The sequence below is a fragment of the Carcharodon carcharias genome, chromosome 16 (assembly GCF_017639515.1).
Source record: "Carcharodon carcharias isolate sCarCar2 chromosome 16, sCarCar2.pri, whole genome shotgun sequence".
Taxonomy (NCBI): domain Eukaryota; kingdom Metazoa; phylum Chordata; class Chondrichthyes; order Lamniformes; family Lamnidae; genus Carcharodon; species Carcharodon carcharias.
Genome location: NC_054482.1, coordinates 56,654,435 through 56,670,040, shown reverse-complemented (window position 1 = coordinate 56,670,040; position 15,606 = coordinate 56,654,435). Strand labels below are relative to the sequence as shown.

Here is a 15,606-nt window from a genome sequence, read left to right as displayed (position 1 = left end):
CGGCCATGAGTGACACTACGAGAATTGCAGATTGCTTGCTTTGCTCAGAGCAATGATTTCCCAACTAAGACGTCACATTTACAACATAAAATTAATCAGAACGCTGTTTACTTTCGGAGCGAAACTATGACTTGCAATTTTCGTTATGTGTAATTACTCTTCGAAGTAAGTCAGTTGCACTTCGATATATTACTGCTTAGAAAAAAGTCGACTGAAGAGATCTAACAAAGGTAGGAAAAACGCATTTAAGAGTCACCAAATCAGCTTGATATTTGCTGGGCACTTGTTGCGTGACGGACTTTCCACAAGTTAATATTTAGAATCATACAATCCTCAGATAAGCTCACACAAGGGAGTCCCCTCTTCTCACCGAGTGCCAAATAAAGTATTTCTCTGATGAGTTTGTAGTCATACGAAGTTTGGCTGACCGGAGTAACTTTGTTTCTCGTGAAATGCCAAAAAGTTTCTGAGCCTAGCCAAAAACACATAGAAACCCTGGACTGGACTTTCCTCCCAAAATACACCAATCCAGTAAACTAGTCAACAATGCATTGCAAAATCACAAGTAATTCTCGGATTAGGGTAATATATTCTAGGAATAAAGATCATGGAATTGTTACGGTGCAGAAGGAGGCCATTTGGCCCATTGTGTCTGCACTGGCTCTCCGAATGAGCAATTTACATAGTACCATTTCCTGCCTTCTCCCCGTAACCCTACACATTCTTCCTTTTCAGATAAGTCTAATTCCCTGTTGAATGCTTCAAGTGAACCTGCTTCCACCACACTCTCAGGCAGTGCATTCTAGACCCTAATCACTTGTGTGATAAAAATGTTTTTCCTCATATTGCTTTTGCTTCTTTTGCAAATTGCCTTAAAATTGGTGCCATCTCATTTTCGATCCATTCAAGAGCGGGAACAGGTTCTCCCTATCTACTCTGTCCAGACCCCTCATGATTTTGAATATCTCTATCAAATACCTTTCAGCCTTCTTTCCTTCAATGAAAACAGTCCCATCTTCTCCAACCTGTCAGCCTTCTTTCCTTCAATGAAAACAGTCCCATCTTCTCCAATCTATCTTCGTAACTGAAGTTCTTTTTCCCTGAAACCATTCTTGGGAATCTTTTCTGCACTCTCTCCAATGCCTCCACTAAAGTGCGGCAACCAGAGTTGGACAAGATACTCCAACTGAAGCCGAACTAGTGTCTTAAGTTCAATATAACCCCCTTGTTCTTATTCTCTATGTCTCTATTAATAAAGCCTAGGATACTGTGTGCTTTTTAAAAAACTGTTCTCTCACCCTATCCTGCCACCTTCAATGACTTGTGCACATATACACCCAGGTCCCTCTGCTTCTACACCCCCTTTAGAGCTGTATCCTTTATTTTATATTGTTTCTCCATGTCCTTCCTACCAAAATGAATTACTTTGCATTTTTCCGCATTGAACTCCTTCATTCCACCAACTTGTCTACATCCTTTTGACTTTCTACATATCCTCCTCACAGTTCATAATGTTTCCAAGTTTTGCATCATCTACAAATTTTGAAATAGTGCCCTGTACACTAAGGTCTAGGTCATTAATATATATAAGGAAAAGCAAGTGTTCCAACATTGACAAGGCAATTACAAAGGTATAAGGACAGAGTTGGCTAAAGTGGACTGGGAAAAGAAGTTAAAAGATAAAATGGTAGAGAAGCAGTGGCAGATACTTAGAGATATTTCATAACTCTTTACAAAGATATATTCCATTGAGAAAGAAGACTCTATGAGAAGGATGCAATATTCATGGCTAACTAAGAAAGTTAAGGATAGTATCAAATTGAAAGAAAGGGCATACAATGCTGTGAAGATTTAATGGTAGGCCAGAAGATTGGGAACATTTTAGAAATCAGTGAAGGATGACTAAATTGTCATGAACGCTGAGCCTTACCAGATGATTATGTTTTAAAACGTCCCTTCAACTCAAAAGTAAAACATATAGTTCTGAAAGCGGGTGGTAAATTCCTGGTAAACATCTCAGTTTGGAGAAGTGCCCATGTCACTTCACGTTACCATGGGTGAGACTTGAGAAGGGATAGAAAGTCAAGTAGAAACCCATTGAGATGTTGTGTTGCAGTTTCTAGCACCTTGCACAGAAGCTCACAAAGCAGAGGGAAAACTTATTCTGAGAAGCAGGGAGAAGAGAACTGGAACTCTTCCCGGAACAAGTCTTCTCTGTTCTGTAGGAAATAATGGGGAGTAGAAATAAAACTCAATATGGGGCAAAAGTACAATTTTATCTGAGCTGACTAAACCATTTAAAGGGACTAGATGCAGTAATCTGTGGAATTCTGGGTTGTCAGGATTGTTATGAATTGAGGGAAAAGGGAATGCGTCGAGGTGTGCATTGGTGGTGATAATCATATCTGAAGAGTCGGAGTGGAGTGGTTGTCGGTGAACATGGGATGATTTGACTTGGCGAGTTGGGGACTGATTGAGCTCAGTTGGAGACCTGTGAGAAGCTTTTAGACTGCTCTTTGATACTACATGTATGCCCAAGGTGTAGTGTAAAGCTAACAAAATTTAGCTTTGTTTATATTTGATGTACCATTTGCCTCTTAGTTAATATTTGAATAATGGAAGTGGAGTTAAGACTAAAATCAGTTCAGCCTTGATCTTATTGAATGGCCAAGGAAGCTCAAGGGGCCAAATGGCCTAGTCTTGCTCCTATTTATTATGTTCTTATGTGAAATTGTTAAGTATTGCTGAAAAAAAATACTGTGGAAGCTTTTCATCTTGCACTCATCAGGACAGGTGCAAGAATGCAAAAGTTCAAAGGGAACAACAATTTATACTGCATGAGAAAAGGGGTACTGATTGGTTGGCAAGTTGGCTCCAATTAGTCAAGGCATTGCCATGGTGAATGCACCAAGGAGCTGTTGTCCCCCATGCCTTTGTTTATTCGAAAAAGGTACAATGTCTGTACATATTCTTTTTGGCTGCAGAGGACAGCCCCCTGCATATGAATATATGTAGCTTCTAGAAAGCATAAGTGAGCTACATTGTGAGCCTGACTGATAATCTTAAAGTGATCGTTAGTGTAATTTTTAGCACACTTGGGATTGTTCAGCAAGTGCTTTCCAATCGAGGAATCATATCAAATGTTCGACATTATGTTCTGAGTTTTGAAAGCACAGGTTAAATAAGTACAGTCAGCACTCTGCTTATTGCGAACAGCTGAAGGGATATGCTATTTGATGTTATCTATTTAATGTGAGTGTATTAGATCCAGTGTTTTTCCAGTGTTCATTTCAAAGTGTATTGATAATGCTACAGTGAGACATAGCCCCACGATCGAGCGAGTGCTCAAGCAGGATAAGTTTGAACAAATTGGTTGTAGGATTACTAACCTACACTGTGCCCTAGGATGCGTTTGGTCTAAGGTGCGTAAATTTATTTCATTTTTCGATTTGATCCATTTGTGCTGCTGTATTTCCTCAACAGATGACTGCACCATGAGCAATACCCACTTAAAATATGCCTGCACTGTAAACTCATTCAAGCAAAAGCATTTCGGCAGTGAAATTACTGATGCCGCCAAACACGTAATGAATATGTCTGATCATTTACTCTCCGAAAGCAAAGTTTGTCCTCGTGCATGGCTTCAATTTTGATGTTCCTACATCCCACATGAACTGGGAAGAAGAGATATTTGAGGAGATTGAACTCCTCTATTCTCAGCTATCTCGCCACAGTGTCCAATGAAAACGCTGAGTCCTTGAAAGTGCACTTGGATGGTCTAGCATGTGCATATTGTGAGATACTCAAAGACTTCTCCGGTTTGCACGTGCAGTGTGAATGTTTGGTAGCGCTGCAAGACCTCAAGGCCAATCCAGGCACAGATATTTGCAAAACGGACAAAGGAACTGGAATAATCATCCTTAACAACAGTGACAATATTGACAAAATGCACACCATTCTTAATGATGGATCCAAATTCATATCCATTGGATCCGTCACCAAGCACGACCTGCTCGAAGGCAAGTTACAGAAACATCTGTTAGACTAATGTAAGAGTAACAAACTGCCTTGTGGTATACATGATAGGATTCGTCCTCATGGTTCACTAGGTCAACGTACATATGGGCTGCCAAAGACAAATAAAATTGAGGTTCCATTATTTTGTCCTATCTTACCTATACTGGCTCTGCACAACATGAATTGGCCAAATGGTTGAACGAGTTGCTACAAATATTTCACATATATGTGAAGGATTCCTTTACTTTCGCGAAGACTATACAGGACCCACATATCGACAGTAATACTGTGTCTTTGTGCTCATTCGACATTGTGAGCCCATTCACTAATGTGCTGCTTAAGGAAATCATAGACATTTGCGCAGTGTCACCATATCATGGCAACCTAGACGCGTCGTCATGTTCTAAATCTGTATTCACTGAAGTTACAAACTTCAGCTTGCCCAGTTGAATTCCGCATGTGTTCTCCTCCAGGGCCAGCTCTTGCTAACAATTACAGCGTTTCCATGAGAAAAGCGTTTTCAATGTAATGACCTCTAATGCCTTCCATATTTCCGATACATAGATGACACGTTTTCTATATTTGAATCTGCAGTTGCATATAAGAATCTCCTTACACATTTTAATGGGCTCCATACTGTGCTCAAATCCACCTTTGAAATTGAATAGTTTAATGATCTCCCTTTCCATGATATAATAGCTGAGGAATCTGCTAATAGTTTCTCTACTACTGTATACTGGTTAAAATGCATGTTGGAGTTGCTACAGCTCCAGATGCTACAAGATTGGCCTTATCGGCAATCTTGTATAAAGGGCCTGAATCATTTGCCCACTATGCAAGCATGATGCCAAAATAGGCTGTATCAAAGCTATCCTACTGGATATTGGCTACCTTGATCCGATCACTTCTCACTGTGTATCACGCATGCTCACGAATCGGCCTACGTTTGCCACTTTCACACCTGAAAAGTGGCCCGTATAACTCAAATGACCCTACAAGGGTAAAGTACCTCAAAAATTTGAGTAATAGGTAAAGCTAGCCATTTCACGCTGATATCTTTGCCCTGCTATTACCACATTCTGCTTTCTGACCTTAATGCCACCATCAGCACCTCCTTTAGCCGGTACCATTATCATTAACATTCCTTTGTCCTTTTCATCGTGACATCTTTGTCAATCTTTCCTTTGCCTCCACCTATCGCTGCCCTTCTTTCCAGCTTCATCTGCTCCACCCCCCTTAAACAGTATACATTTCATCACATTTTTACTTTTCTTTCGCTCTGAAGAAGAATCATATGGACTCGAAACATTAACACAATTTGTAACTCATGGCCCAGCATATCCCCCATTCCGCCATTACCATCAAGCCAGGGGATCAACCCTGGTTCAATGAAGAGTGCAGGAGGGCATGCCAGGAGCAGCACCAGACATACCTAAAAATGAGGTGTCAACCTGGTGAAGCTATAACACAGGACTACTTGCGTGCCAAACAGCATAAGCAGAAAGTGATTGACAGGGCTAAGCGATCCCACAACCAACGGATCAGCTCTGAGCTCTGTAGTCCTGCCACATCTAGTCGTGAATGGTGGTGGACAATTAAACAACTCACTGGAGGAGGAGGCGCCACAAATATCCCCATCCTCGATAATGGAGGAGCCCAACACATCAGTGCAAAAGATAAGGATGAAGCATTTGCTACAATCTTCAGCCAGAAGTGCCAAGTGGATTATCCGTCTCAGCCTCCTGCGCAGGTCCCCAGCATCACACAGATGCTAGTCTTCAGCCAATTCAATTCACTCCACATGATATCAAGAAACGGCTGAAGGTACTGGATACTGCAAAGGATATGGGCCCTGACAATATTCCGGCAATAGTACGGAAGACTTGTGCTCCAGAACTTGCCGCGCCCCTAGCTAAGCTGTTCCAGTACAGCTATAACTGGCATCTATCTAGCTATGTGGAAAATTGCTCAGGTATGTCCTGTACACAAAAAGCAGGACAAATCCAACCCGGCCAATTACTGCCCCATCAGTCTACTCTCCATCATCAGTAAAGTAATGGAAGGGGTCATCAACAATGCTATCAAGCGGCACTAGCTTAGCAATAACCTGCTCACTGATGCCCAGTTTGGGTTCCACCAGGACCACTCAGCTCCTGATCTCATTACAGCCTTGGTTCAAACATGGACAAAACAGCTGAATTCCCAAGGTGAGGTGAGAGTTACTGCCCTTGACATCAAGGCCACATTTGCCTGAGTGTGGCATCAAGGAGCCCTAGCAAAACTGGAATCAATGGGAATCAGAGGGAAAACTCTCCGCTGGTTGGAGTCATACCTAGCACAAAGGAAGATGGTTGTAGTTGTTGGAGGTCAGTCATCTCAGCTCCAGGACATCACTGCAGAAGTTCCTCAGGGTACTGTCCTTGACCCAACCATCTTCATTTGCTTCATCAGTGACTTCCTTCCACCATTAGGTCAGAAATGGTGATGTTCGCTGATGATTGCACAATGTTCAGCACCATTTGAAACTCCTCAGATACTGAAGCAGCCTGTGTCCAAATGCAGCAAGACTTGGACAATATCCAGGCTTGGGCTGACAAGTGGCAAGTAACACTCACACCACACAAGTGTCAGGCAATGACCATCTCCAACAAGGGAGAATCTAACCATCGCCCCTTGATGTTCAATGGCATTACCATCGCTGGATCCCCCACTATCAACATCCTGGGGATTATCAATGACCAGAAACTGAACTGGACTAGCCATATAAGTACTGTAGCTACAAGAGCAGATCAGAGGCTAGGAATAGTGCGACAAGTCTCCAAAGCTTGTTCACCATCTACAAGACATAAGTCAGCAGTGTGATGGAATACTCCTGGATGAGTGCAGCTCCCACAACACTCAAGAAGTTTGACACCATCCAGGACGAAGCAGCCTGCTTGATTGGCATCACATCCACAAACATTCACTCCCTCTGCCACCGACACACAGTAACAGCAGTGTGTACCATCTACAAGATGCACTGCAGCAATTCACCAAGGCTCCTTCGACAGCACCTTCCATACCCACAACCACTACCATCTAGAAGGACAAGGGCAGCAGATAGATGGGAACACCACCACCTAGAAGCTCCTGTCCAAGTCACTCACCATCCTGACTTGGAAATATATTGCCATTCCTTCACTGTCACTGGGTCAAAATCCTGGAACTCCCTCCCTAACAGCACTGTATACCCACGCCACATGGACTGCAGCGGTTCAAGAAGGCAACTCACTACCACCTTTTCAAGGGTAGCTAAGGATGGGCAATAAATGCTGGCCCAGCCAGCGAAGCCCACATCTCATGAATGAATAATAAAACAATAGCGCATCCCTTCGGCTGTTCAAAATAGGTTGAGTACTAACTGTACTTAAACAACCCATGCTTGCAAAACTCAGAACATAGGGCAAAATTTTTAGCTTGGTGGGTGGGCGAGCGCCCAACCCACTCGAGCGTAAGATGGCGCGTGCTGACGTCAGGCAAGTGTCCCTATATCAAAGCGCAGTCGCGTGATATTTTGGTTGGCGGATGTGTGTGAGAATTGGCAGCGCACCCGCCAACAAATAAAAGTCCAGTTAAGGCCATTAAAGTATCAATTGACTGACATTTTTTGCTGTTTGTCCAGCTTTGGCAGACAGACAAAAAGGCCAAGCGGCCTTTTCACTTCTTAGGAAACCTCATCCATGGGTGGGATGAGGTTTCTGAAAGCAAACAAAAATAAAATAACATTTTTAAAATTTAATTAATAACACGTCCCTGATCATGTGACAGAGGCATTTTTAATTTCTTCCTTTTAAAAAAAAATCTCTTCATCTCCCTGAGGCACAATCTGAACCTCACCTCGCTCACCCTCCTCCCCCTGCCTGCACAGGCAGCGCTTAGCGCTGCCGCTCACATTTTACGCTGGGCGGGCTTTAATTGGCCCGCCAGCATGAAATCGCCTTCTGGCCTCGATTGCGGGCGGCAGTCATCTTCCCAACCGCCCCCACCGAGCCCGCCCATCAAGGGCAAGTGTCTGCCCATAATGTCTAATGACAGACTGGACAGCACTTGCTGAACAATCCCAAGTGTGCTAAGAATTACACTAACAACTAATTTAAGATTATTCAGTCAGGCTCACAATGTAGCTCACTTATGTTTGCTAGACGCTACATATATTCATTTGCAGGGACCTGTCCTCTGCAGGCAAAAGGAATGTGACCAGACATTGCACCTTTTTGGAATAAAGGAAAGCATTGGGGAAAATAGCTCCCTGGCAAAATCACCATGGCAATGTCTCGACCAGTGCAGACTTGCCAACCAGCACCCCTTTTCTCATGCAGTATAAACTGTTGTTCCTTTTGAAAGTTGACATTCTTGAACCTGATGAGTGCAAGGCGAAAAGCTTTGACAATGTCTTTTTTTCAGCAATACTCAAGTTCAGTGCTACCAGTTGACCACATTATTATATGTTTTATAAACTTTTCATGTAATTATTTGGCAATCCATAACACAAAGTGGTTTACACTTGATGGGCTGAATTTTCATTTCTGAATCTTGATCCCATCTTTGGGATAAAACACATGTTTTGAAACCCACAAATGCCAATGGCAGGACCCAGAGGAAGATTTTGGAGGAGGTGGCCAATTAAGTGGTGACATCCGGGATCCCCATCTAATTAAGGACAGCGGACAGGGTCCCGAGCCCGGAAAGGCAATAGGAGGCTGTCCTGCACTGGAAAACTGATAGCCCAGCAAGAGATGTGGGCTCTGCTGATGCAGGTAGGGGACTGAAAGTTGCCCTCTGAAGACTTTTGAATGTATGAAATCAAAATGCTTGGCCATCATTGTGGAGGGGAAGCCCTCGCACAGGATAGTCTGTGTCCACAGCTGTGGCCTCTAGCAATCAAGGTATGGGGCAGTGGTTAGGAATTATAGAAGGCATTGCTGGGTGATTGAGGGGCCACCTGCATTTCATGGATGGCCCCCTGTTGTGATTGGTATCTTGTACACTGGCTGGAAAATCCAGTTGGTGTCAGGCGAATGCTGTTAATTAAGCCTTCAATGGGCTTAATTGGCTACCCACCATGAATGGTCATGTAACTAATCATGCTGTCACACCACCTCCTCCAGAAGAGAGGTGGGAACATGCTGTGGGGGTGGCCCGACAGGAATTTCATTCCCATTTGTGGTCCCCCAACCCCCGCCCCGTCTTGAGATCCATCTCCACACGCCCTTGAAAATTCAGCTCGATATGTTAAGTTATTTGTTCTATCCACAGGTACTGATTGACCTGTGATGTTTCCTGCATTTTCTGTTTTTGTTCCACAGCACATGTTGTAATATGTGTAGGAAAATATAGTTACATTGCAATTTATCATCACTTTGTCTGAGATCTTGTGACGTACTGTCCTATCTCTTGGCAGCAATGAAACTGTCCCACTTGCTTGTATTTTGGTTGATTTTTTCAATCCAGATTCTATCCGGTTTAATTCTCTGTAGGACTGCTGACATACAAATAATAAGTTTGGGATGATGAAGTGCTAGTTTCTGTATAAAAAGCTTGATGACTGAGACTGTTATTAACTTGGCAACTTACAACTATCCTTCTTTCAGTGTAAACCCAGTGCAAGACTGCTGTCAAAAAAAGTATTTGGATATTGATGCCTCCAATTCATTTCCTTTCAGACAGTCCAAAAACAATAACCTGTGTGCTCTTTTAATCCATGTCTCTCTGAGACAATATAATTTCTTTCCAGTTAACCTGGTTACCAGTGTAAGTGTGACCACCTACTCCACATCTAGACTGGTGCCAATAATAGGGTGAATATTAGTGCAATCTCTGTAGGGACTGAAGCCCAAGAGGCTGTAATGTCTGTAAGAGACAATATTACTGAAAGAAAAGTTCACTAAAATGCCATACGCTTATATTACAGGAAAAAGTGATAAAGGCACAATATTTATTTTTTTTAAGAGGAGCTTGGTGATATAATTACCCAAATTTGAATTTTTTACACTTTGGTACATTTTTCAATAGTTGCAACCAATAATGAATAGGAGCTTGTAATTTTCAGCTACAAAGGAAGGGATATTTGCATAGTTTTACCAAAAACAACATTTCACACTGACACTAGTAAGTGGCTATTTTTCACTGATAGGATGCTGCCGTCAGTCCAAAAAGATGGCATTTGAGTAAGCAGTATGATGCCAGGTATGTAGGCTGAATATCCCAATGAATAGCTGATCAAATCAAACAAAATGTTCTTCTGGCTGTTCATAACAGGGAGAGGCGATGGCCAATGGTAATGTCACTGGACTAATAATTCAGAGGCACAGACTAATGCTCTGGGACATAGGTTCGAATTCAACCATGGCAGCTGGTGGAATTCAAATTCAGTTAATTAATCTGGAATTAAAAAGCTAGTAACAGTGACCATGGGAATTCCCTTTAAGGAAGGAAATCTGTTGTCCTTACCTGGTGTGGTCTAGATGTGACTCCAGACGCACAGCAATGTAGTTGACTCTTAAGGGCCCCTAAAACTGCTACAAAGCCTACAAAAAGGAATGAAACCCAATGGACCACCCGGCATTGACCACCGGAAACAACAATGGCCTAGCAAGCCACTCAGTTCTATGAATCTGCTACAAAGTCTCAAAAAAGGAATAAAACCGGATGGACCACCCAGCATTGACCTAGGCACCGGAAACAACAACGGCAAACCCAGCACTGTCGAACCTGCAAAGTGCTTCTTATTGATATCTGGGGGCTAGTGCCAAAATTGGGAGAGCTGTCCCAGAGACTAGTCAAGCAACAGCCTGACATAGTCATACTCACGTAATCATACCTTACAAGCAATGTCCCAGACTCCACCATCACCATCCAAACAGACACGACAGACCAGACGTGGCAGCACAGTGGTATACAGTCAGGAGGGAGTTGTTTTAGGAGTTCTCAACAACGACTCCAAATCCCATGATGTCACATGGCATCAGGGCAAACATGGGTAAGGAAGATACTTGCTGATTATCACCTACTGCCCCCCCCACCCCACAGCCTCAGCTGATGAATTAGTACTCCTCCTCCTTGTTAAACACCACTTTGAGGAAACACTGAGGATGGCACTCTGGGTGGGGGACTTCAATGACCATCACCAAGAGTGGCTTGGTAGCACTACTATTAACCAAGTTTTTTTTTCATTCATGGCGTATGGGCGTTGCTAGCGTTGCCAGCTAGGCCAGCATTTATTGCCCACCCCTCATTTCCCTTGTTCAGATGGCATTTAAGAGTCAACCACATTACTGTGGGTCTGGAGTCACATGTAGGCCAGACCCAGGTAGGGACAGCAGATTTCCTTCCCTAAAGAGCATTAGTGAACCAGATGGGTTTTTACAACAATTGGCAATGGGTTTGTGGTCATCATTAGACTTTTATTTCCAGATTTTTATTAAATTCAAATTCTGCCCTGGCGGGATTCGAACCTGTGTCCCCAGAGCATTACTCTGGGTCTCTGGATTACTAGTCCAGCGACAATACCACTACACCATTGCCTCCCCTGAGGTCAAATCATAAAGGATATAGCTGCTAGGCTAGGTCCGCGGCAGGTGGTGAGGGAACCAACAAGAGGGAAAAACCTCCTTGACCTTGTCCTAACCAATCTACCTGTCACAGATGCATCTGTCTATGGCAGTATTGGCAGGAGTGATCACCGCGCAGTTCTTGTGGAGACCAATTCTTCACATTGAGGATACCCTCCATTGTATTATGTGGCACACACCATTCTGATTTGGAATTGATCCTGATGCCATTCCTTAATTGTTGTTGAGTCAAAATCCTGAGCTCCCTCCCTAACAGTACTGTGGGTGTACCTACACCACATTCACTTTAGTATGAATTGTTGTCATCTTTTGAAATTTACCATGTTTGTTTTTGGCCTGATGAGTGCAAGACAAGGTGGCCTACTTCTGCTCCTAATTAGTATGTTTATAAAGGCTTCAGCAACATGTCTCTATTTTCAGCAATTTTCTATTTGCCATTTTGAAATTCATTGTTTTCCTGGATGTCTTGGATTTCTTTTCTCTCAACAGCAAGAGATGATTTATTATTGGAAGAAATAGGTTTTAACTTTCTTTTTCAGTGACTATTCAAGGAATGAGCAACTTATTTTGATTTATGAGGGTAGATTTTACAATCAGTAACGATAATCTTGCAGCTGTAGAAAAGGCACAGAAGATTATTGTAAGTGGATAGAGTGCCCAATTCTTTCTACTTGTGATTTCCAAACTTGCTGTATTTTATGTGAAAGTGCACTTTTCATGCTATGGACTCATTGTGCCTGATATCATTTCTTGGCTTTTGAGTCAGTATTATGCATTTTTCCTTCAACACATGGAACAGACTTCGAGGCAAAATCTGAAATCATTTAAGAAATAAATAGATCTTACAGTAACAGTAAGATAGGATCTTTCTGATTGAATGAATCAAGATGTGCCAAAAGACCTCGCTATTCCTCAACTATTTTGTTTTATTGTGATACTTATAGGTAACCCACATCATAGTTAGTAACAGTAAAGGACACATGACAGACATGTTCCACTAAAGACCTTTGGGGAGGCTGTTTTGGAATGTCAAATAGGGCAACCACCTCATAATCACTTAATGCAGCAGTATCTTCACCATTAGCCATTAAACTAGATATATGGATATTATGCTGTCCTATATCTCTTGCTCACAGCATTTCCTGCCTTCCTAGCCATTGGATTTGACAGGCATTTATAATACCTAAGCAGCCTTCGGAAATATCTGCCAGTAGCATAAATGACTGCTGCCAACTCCAAATTGATTTTCTTGCATGTCCCTTGAAAGGTTCACATGGCATAGTTTTATACCAGCACCATTCACTATTGTTGATGTTTAGCCTGCAGATACCTCAGTTCCACACTTCTATACTGTCTGCATACCTTTTACAGTAAAACCTGCCAATAATCCCTAGGAGAGATGTGCCAGGTGGAAATTCCCTTTCCCCTGCCCTGAAACCTCATGGTTTTGATTCCTATGAGAGTGAAGCTCTGTAACTTCTAGGGAAGCCCACAGCAAATGGATGTGGTGACAGATAATTGTCAGCTATAAATTCATCTTGGTATTCTGTAGCAAATCCCTCTCATGTTGCAAGAGCACAGGTAATCTTCCCGTAAGCAACCTTATATTACTCAATTTTTTCAAAACATGAGAGATCTCTGCTTATCTGCTGCTTATTCTAACCTCTCCTGTACTTCATGTCTAGAAGAAATTCAGCAAAAAGCAACAGCAGTGAAGGAGCAGGAAGTTCAACCAGTGTCCTCTACTTCAGTCCCTGTCCTCACATCAGAACCAGTGGCAATATTAATCCTCTCAACAGCACCTAGATGTCTATGAAGGGAAAAACCACTGGGGGGATGTACTTAATGTGCAGAAAGAGACTATACCATTCAAGCACAGAGTAGCTGGATTTTCTCTATGTGGGTGGGAAACAGAAATTGGGACTGTTTCTGCATCCTGAACCTGCCTCAGGGGAAAGTCACTCATTGGCATGGAGGCAGGTTCTCTTTCTATTTTAAGGGCACTGTGTGTGCTCTCGAAGTTGGAGGGCCAATCAGAGACCTTCCTACTTGAAAGAAGCAGCAGCTATGGAAGGTAAGTAACAGAGAGGGTGCTTCAACAATTTAACTTAAAAAGAGCTTCTGCAGCCAAGCTGCCATTGTTGATCTGGTGGGGTGGGCGAAATGCGGGGGGGCGGGGGTGTGCAAATCCTTCTATAGGGTAGCCTCTGGCTACTCCTGCACCCAGGCAGGCAGGGAGAGCTCTAGACATACCTGGAGTGTTGACCCCTGCACTGCCTCTGATTGTCCACCTCCAGACACCTAAACTAGCCCCTGCTGGTGTGAAAACCTAGAGTCCAACTAGAAAATCCCAGTTAGTCTCCTTTAATTGGCTTTCATTGGCCCTTATTAAACCTAATTAGCTACTTGCTAAGTAAGTTGGTCCCGATCCACAAAAATGGCCTGGAAGTGACATGGAGCGAGGGAACATGAATGCAAGCTGGCGGGGCTAATTTTTGGCCCAATCCACCTCCAATAGGGCCGAAAATCCAACATTGTGTGTGGGAAAAGTAGAAGCTGAGGAATGTGATGTTCTTCAACAGAGCATTAAAAGATGAGCCATCTCAGACCTGTGCGTCCTAATTTCAAAAGAAACAGCATGGGAGCAACAGACTACATTAAAGATGAAAGCATTCCTGAAGTTGCCAGGATAGTAAGTATTAATATGGAGGATCTTGTATTGTTGGTCACAGATCAACTCAACATTTGAGAGAATGTAAGCCTTTCCTATTAATGAAATTGATTGGATATATTATCACGTGGGTGTCAACTATCAGAACCTGGACTTTGGGGATGCTAGATACTCTATGAAACTGAGTGGACTGGTAGGGATCCATTTTGAAGCTAATTAACTTGCTGGGTTTTACATCAGTGACTAGCTTGATGCACATGTACAGAGCCAGCGAAGTGACATTGCAAGTGTCCCTCAAAACCCAGCCTGGAATGACCTAGTTGTGGTCCCAGTGGTGGAGATGGGCTGCAGCAGTTCCAACAGGTTGCACAACCCATTTAAGCCTTTCCTGTTTGAATGCAGCCCTCACAAGAAGTACTATTGGCTCAGTTTGGAGGTAGAAGCATTAGCATGAGGCTCTCATTTTCCTTTCATAGTATATTTATGTATTCCGCCTCTTCTAGAATAATCAATTATGTAGGAATTTCCAAATGAAATCCAATAGTGGTCCCTTTAGACTGGGTGAGAGAAATTGGACAGTCCCACATGCTGATACTAAAAATGTATGGCTTTCAGCAGGTGCCTAAAGTAAAAATAATTTTTAAAATACTGATGGAGAAAGATCTGGAAAAAGGGGTTTTTACAGGCAAAAGAAGTTTTATTTGCATTTTCCTTTATAAATTGCACTTTTGCCTTGACAGCTGATTTGGGAAAGCCAGTAACCCTGGTTGTATCTCATTGAACGTGGATGAAGCAAAAATTATGGAGAATTGAATGGGTTGCATTATTACAATATCATTTGCATATGTTTTCTTGGTAGTGGGCAAATGCTTCTTACACCCTCTCTCACTTCTGACAGTAAAACAAAGGTGCATATGGGTGGGCAGAGAATTCAGTGTAACAAGCCCCTGTTCCATTTTCACATCTGCTTTTTAAGATTATGCAGGTTTGCCAGTTTGTCGGCATAACAAAAGAGGAGATTCATCTTTCAACTGCTTATTAACTTATACTGAGTTTCCCTTTCACTCAACGTGAGAGGTTTTGTAATATACTTCAGTCCTAGTGCTGGGGAATCTCTAAAGCCATTCCAAAGTTAGAACAGATTGCATATGGACAATATTGAAAACAGATGGTTGTTTTGAGATCGAAATGTACTCTTCATTTTCTAGCCATGGATCCTTTCTTGCCTGGTGAAGGTGCACACAGGCTAGAGAGGTAAAAATGTTTTTTTAAATTCTTTCATGAGTGAGCATTGGTAGCAACACCAAC

At 42.6% G+C, this 15,606-nt stretch overlaps 1 protein-coding gene across 3 annotated transcripts in view; it reads right to left on the bottom strand.

Annotated features, from left to right (window-relative positions):
* Window positions 1-15,606, bottom strand: part of pde4ba (phosphodiesterase 4B, cAMP-specific a) — a 753,168-nt gene that overhangs the window by 74,675 nt on the left and 662,887 nt on the right. The gene's annotated exons all lie outside the window — the stretch shown is intronic.